The 6663-nt window shown below is 46.7% G+C and overlaps 1 protein-coding gene across 1 annotated transcript in view; it reads left to right on the top strand.

The window, feature by feature from the left end:
- Positions 1–528: 528 nt before the first annotated feature.
- Positions 529–6663, top strand: part of LOC115409656 (protein 4.1-like) — a 48321-nt gene continuing 42186 nt past the window's right edge. Inside the window, exon 1 of the mRNA XM_030120916.1 lies at positions 529–713. The gene's annotated coding sequence lies outside the window, so the exon portion shown is untranslated. The remainder of the gene's footprint in view (positions 714–6663) is intronic.

Genomic DNA, 6663 nt, shown 5'->3' on the forward strand with positions numbered 1-6663 from the left:
CTCCTCCCTCCATCAGGACTGGGTGATGGTGCAGGGAAGCCTGGTGACTGATGGTGGCGCTGTGCCAGCAGCAGCAGCTTCCCGGGCTGTGATTGGAGCAGGAGCTGCCTCCCCCCCCCTTCCTCGGGAGGAGGAGGAGGAGCTGCAGCCTGGGCAGAGGGTCTGCTGGGCCCTGCACGCTGTCTGACAGGCTGCAGGCTATTCATGGCAGCTCAGGCTATTTTCAGACTCACATCCACGGCTGACTCTCATGATCTCTTCTTCTTTTAGATTTCTATTATTAATCTTTTATTCTGATGTTATTATCATTTCTAAGCTTTGCACTGTTACTGATTCATATTCTTTATTTGCCGTCTGGTTAAATGTCCTTGGTGTTCCTCCTTCAGTATTCTGAACTGAAGCCACTCCCTGGTTCTACTCTGGCTTTAATCTCAGGATTCAGTTTTTTTTTGTTCCAAATTCTTACTTCGCTGGATTCCCATCCATCCCTCCTCCCTCCTCCCCTCCCCTCCCCTCCCCCCTCCTGTCAGTCCTCGCTCAGGGCTCGCGCGCTCCACTGGCATCCTTCGCTCCTTGAACCTAAACACATTGTTAAAGCCAGTGTGATAAATCTGATGAACTCGCGTGCGGGCGTCTGATGCGCGGGTCGGACCAGTGATCCTTCTTTCTTCCTCGCGGGTCTTTTCTTGTTGTGGATGAGCGCAGGACGGCAGGTGGGTGAACGCGCATCGCACCGTTTGTTGACAGTTTTCACACTGAGCGCCATTTGCAGACAGGTGCGCCTACCGCCCCTCTCATTGTCCGCGCGCTCACCGCTCCACATCCGAATGTGGCGAGAAAAACCCCGCCGGAGAGCGCGCGGCTCCCCCGGAGGAGGGGAACGGAGGACCGAGCGGAGGAGGAGGAGGAGGAGGAGGGCAGCGGCGCAGGGACGCTCCTGTCCGGGCGGGACGGCGCGTCGGGGAGCGGGGGGCGCGCTCCTCTGGATAATGCTGGATATTGTGGGATGAGAGGGAATAAACAGCGGCGCGCGCTGCGAGGGCGCGTCGGCCTGCTGCGCTCCGAGCGGCGCGTCTCCTCCTCCTCCTCCTCCTCCTCCTCCTCCTCCATCACGGACTCGTCCCGCTGTCCTCCTTCACCTCGCCCCTCGGCCGGGCTTCAGGACCTCTGGACCGGGCGGACGGCACAGCCGCGCGCGCTGCTTCCATCCAGAGCATCACCACAGTACAGCAGCACCCAGCGTCCAGAGCAGCGGTGTTCAACCTGCGGCTCTGGAGCCTCAATGTGGCTCTTCAGCCCCTCTGTAGCGGCTCCATGAAGCCTTCACAACTTGATATGTGAACAAACATTTAACTTATTTTTAAATTATTATATAATTCGTCACTCCTTCTTCAAAATGGATAAAAAACGATCCAAATAAAATTGGGAAAAATAGGAAAAAAACACAAGAAATGGGGAAAAATACATAGAACAGCTTAAAAAGACCTGAAATGTCTCCAATTTCTAATATAAGAAAATGAAATTTGGCAGAAAAAAGCGCAGAAAACTGTTTAAAAAGAGGTAAATTGGCTAAAATTTCAAAACTGTCAACAAGAAAGCTTGGAAAGAACAAAACTGTTAAAATCAGGAACAAAAATAGGTTCAATGTAATAAAATGTTCTCGATTCTGAACTGTAGTTAAAACTTCATGAATGTATCATAAGATGTAGTTTTGTCTGTGAAGCTTCCTGAGCTGCTTACGCCTCATTTTAAAGGTTAAATGTTCTTTATGCCTCCGGATGGGAAGTCACTAAAACATGGCTCGTTTGGTTATGAAGGTTGCAGAACCGTGTTCTAGTGCGTGGTGTGTGTGTGTGTGTGTGTGTGTGTGTGTGTGTGTGTGTGTGTGTGTGTGTGTGTGTGTGTAATATATATGCTTCTTTCCCGATTCGAATTTTTTTGGCATCAATTTAAATTGTGTTTCTTCATTCAGATTGTTTTCTTAATGTGTCTTTAGCAGCAGACCGTGTGAAGGTTTAATATCTACAGATCAGGAACCATATTCCCCGAAACGTGCACATCACACATCATTCTAAATGTTTTTTTAACGTTGAACTTTCAATAAAAGAAGAAAATGGCATGGACACGTAGTTTTCTTCAGAGCTAGCCGTTTCATCCTCGTCTTCTTAAAATACTGTAAATAAAAGAGAAAAGGCAGCGTCCTGAACTGAACTGCCTGAAGTGTTTCACTGCGGATTATATCCAAAAGTGGAGTTTGAACTAAAACGTGGAGTAGATGTACATAACTAGCTTAAGTTGAACCATACTAACAATAAAGTACTAATGGCACACCGGTTCATGAAAGTACACGTTAAAGCTGAAAATGAATTTGGAATAGGCTAAACTTCTTTTTGGTGAGCAGTGTTTTCACATATGAAGTCTTTCGAATATCTAATCTAAACACGAAACTAGGATGAAGTTTGAAAAGCTTTTTGGAACCATTTGGAAACATTTTTTACTTTTAAACAAAAGAAAATCCATTTTAAAAGTATGTATATAGGGCTGTCAAAACATTACCTGTGAAAATCTCGATTCATCACGTGGTTAATCATGATTAATCACACTGTTTAAATCGTGTTGTTTTTCATTTGAAGGCAGTTTTCAGTCCATAAAATAAAGTTAAATTCATTAGTGCAAACCGTCCGCTCAGTTTAAAGTTTCAGCAGATTTCTGAATTTCCTGTTGGATTGTCCTTCAAAATAAAGCTCCATGTAGACCAGCTTAATACAATGTCTGTTTTGAAAACACAGTTTTCGGTAACACTTTACTTGAAGCTCTCCTGTATAACACGTTAAAAGTACATTTATAAAGCATTATAATGCCATTATAACACGTGGAGCTATAGTTATAAACACTTATAAACGATCACCAACCCCAACCCCAACCCCAACCCCAACCCTAACCCCAACCCTATGCTGTATAGCGGGTTATAAAGCATTGTGATCATTTATGAGTGCTTATAACTACTTATTATGTGTTTCACCGGGTTCTTCAAGCAAAGTGTTACCCAGTTTTCAGACTGAAACGAAGCCCCGAGCCTGATGAAGTGATTAATCATGAGTTAGTGCTGTCAGTCGACTGTTTATCTTCAGCTTCAGATGAAGAGTGTGATCCTCCGGGTTCAGCTGGACGGAGCAGGAGAGGCAGTGTCGTCTCAGAGACAGGACTCTTCTCTTTCGCTTCTTCCTCGACAGCTGGTGAGCAGAGAAGCAGGAGGTTCAGGCGTTTGGATAAAGCACACGTGGCTTCAGCTCTTTCTGGCTGCTCTCGTCTGCTTTGTGGTTCACCTGCTGAGACGGGCGAAGCGCTGCTCTGTGGACGAGGGGAGCTTCTGGTGTCTCTGGTCTGAACGGGAAACCTGGAGCCGAGTTCACACAACAGCGTCTCGAGTGTTTCAGGAAAGTTTGAGGAAACCACGTCCGTTTCCATGGAAACAGCAGGACCACTGAACACCATGCAGTTAGCCTACCAGGCCACCAGGTGGTGCTGCCGTGGCTCCGTCTGTACAGCCTCAGGCTGAGTCCGGGACTGGGCTCTCCTGGGGGGTGGGGGGTGAGAACCCCTCCCTTCCTTTGGCTCGCCTTGCTGCGCCCTGAGAGCGGACCACTGACGGACCAAACAACGTCCTGCAGTTCCAGCAGCTGCTGGTTTGGGGGCGCTGTCGGCTCAAATGAACTCTAACTAGACGGGCAGAAGAAGAATTCCGGCTCATTTGATTGGTCTGGACCGAAACCAGAAGTCTCGCCCCAGCCGCCGGCTAGCGACTAATGGCTAACGGCTAACGGCTAACGGCTAACGGCTAATGTCTAACCCAAGCACCAGCCTCTGCTGGTAAAGCGTGAAGCCAATGGTGAAGTGCAGAAAAGCTGTAATACTGACAAAATTCCAGCAGGGGGCGATAGTGTTGGTTTAAAAAAGAGCCTGTTTTTTTGTACTTGATTTTTCACAGTTTTGCTCCTATTTTCAAGTATTTTTTTGTTGACAATTTTAAATCAATTTTCAATTTTAGCTGTTTAAACCATTTATTTTACCTCCTTTACAGCAGTTTTGCGGGCTTTTTTCCAACCATATTTATGTTCATCCTTTAGAAATTCTAGAAATTTCTTGTTTTTTTAAGGCGTTCTATCATTTTTTCCCACATTTCTTGTAGTTTTAGCTGTTCCTGTTAGCTTCCCTAATTTTACTTTTACCATTTTTCGAATCGCTTTTGAACTGAGAGCGACGAATAATTTAGAGCAGTACTGTGATGTGGAACTATAATAAAAATAAGTTCAATATTCATTCACCTACACCTTGTGAAAGCTTCATGGAGCCACTACAGAGGGGCTGAAGAGCCACACGTGGCTCCAGAGCCGCAGGTTGAACACCCCTGGTCTAGATGATGAAATGTTCTCCACTTATGCAGATGATGAAGGACTGAATGGTCAGAAAAGTTCCTAAAGACTGAGCTCCGCGCCACATTCCTGTTCATCACATGACTGCAGTGCACCGTCAACACTCGCCTTTTCAAAAGTTGCATTTCACCATGTTTTCGACCAAAACTTTGTCCCGTCGGGTTGAGCCCTGGTTTCCACACTCCTCCAGGAGCCTCCGTGGACTGGCTGTCGGTCGTGGTGTGGTGGGGCAGCGGTTGGTGCTCTTGCTTTACAGCAAGACGGTCGTGGGTTCCAACGCCAGACAGGTCTTTCAGAGTGGAGACTGCATGTTCTCCTGGTGCGAAGGCGACGGACTGGTGACCTGTTTGGACCTGGTTCCTCACCCGTCCTTCCACTGCTGATGGATGCATTTGGCTGCTCTCTCAGGGTTCTGGCCTCCAGCTGTGTTTCCTGTACAGGCCGCTCGTCCTCACTCCAGCATCTGATGATCAGCTGATCTCAGGGTGTTGATCTGAGTCCGGGGTCCGGTCGTCTGGTCCTGGGATCGCTGTGGCTCGGCTCCTCTCCCAGGTTTTGGTTTGATCCGGGAGGCGCGGGGGGTGGGGTGGGGTGGGGGTGGGGCTGGGGCTGTGGAGGGAGGGAGGGAGGGAGGGAGGGAGGGAGGGAGGGAGGGGCATCTTCCTCCAGCTTCACATCAACACACAACAACCTTTAATCCCACACAGGGCCAGATTAATTTTAAAGCGGCTTTCAGTGCTTAAGCTCACTTTCAGCGCTCGGACACAGCTCCCGCCAGCCGCACAGACACACACTCTTAAGTGTGTTTTCACTTTCTACCAGGGCGGAGCGAAGTGTGGAATCCATGAAACAACACAGAGTACGATACAGAGCTCACCGGTCCGAACACAACCTGGTGAAGATAACAAAGAGCCACTGATACAGATAAAGAAGGAAGGAAATGCATTTATCACTATTTATTATTATATTATTATTATTATTATTATTGTTTATTAAACTCGTGACAGTGTCATGGACACTTTGGTCTTCGTGGTGCTTTTATACTTCTTGTTCATATTAAAGCCTAAAAACCTTTTGTGGTTCAGTCTGAGACCAGTGTGCTCAGACAGTCCAACATTTCACCGTCCTCTCCTTTCTCCTCTTGAAAATATGAAAGTGAAGCGATATATTTTGAGGTAACTTATGCCTTGTACAAAAATCACATTCTAGCCACAATAGAATGTAAAAATTCAATCTTTTGTTTCCTCCTACAGAGGTGAACTCCCTCTGTTCTCAGTTAGACTGCAATACAAACACAAGCATCAGATCTCAGGAGGTGATTTGTTGTCGTAAACAATGCGGCGAACTTGTTTCCTGAATGAAAAGAAAAACTAAATCCTGGTCAGGTTGCTGTCTGCTGAGAGAGATCCTGCACATTAGAACTTTTCAAAGTTATTTCTGTGAAACAACGAGAGTTTTTAACATTAGACGCTTCAGACATAAACGTGTGTTTGGCGTCTCATTTCGTCCTTTCTTTAATTATTTCAGTAAACATTGTGAATTCCCAGCTGCTCTTGAATGCCTCTCAGTCGCCTCTCATCCTGCTCCTCCAGACCGTCACAGCAGCTGAACCCCCGTGAACTGTTCTGGAGACTCCTCAGACCTGCTCCAGTTCCAGACCCCATCCATCCATCATCCATCATCCATCCATCCATCCATCATCCATCCATCCATCCATCATCCATCATCCATCCATCCATCCATCATCCATCATCCATCATCCATCATCCATCCATCCATCCATTCATCCATCATCCATCATCCATCATCTATCATCCATTCATCCATCCATCCATCCATCCATCATCCATCCATCCATCCATCATCCATCATCCATCCATCCATCATCATCTATCATCCATCCATCCATCCATCATCCATCATCCATCATCCATCATCTATCATCCATCCATCCATCCATCCATCATCCATCCATCCATCCATCCATCATCCATCATCCATCATCCATCCATCATCCATCATCCATCCATCATCCATCATCCATCCATCCATCCATTCATCCATCATCCATCATCCATCATCTATCATCCATCCATCCATCCATCCATCCATCATCCATCCATCCATCATCCATCATCCATCCATCCATCATCCATCATCTATCATCCATCCATCCATCCATCCATCATCCATTCATCCATCATCCATCATTCATCCATCCATCCATCCA

The sequence above is a fragment of the Salarias fasciatus genome, chromosome 22 (genome assembly GCF_902148845.1).
Source record: "Salarias fasciatus chromosome 22, fSalaFa1.1, whole genome shotgun sequence".
NCBI classification, from domain to species: Eukaryota; Metazoa; Chordata; class Actinopteri; order Blenniiformes; family Blenniidae; genus Salarias; species Salarias fasciatus.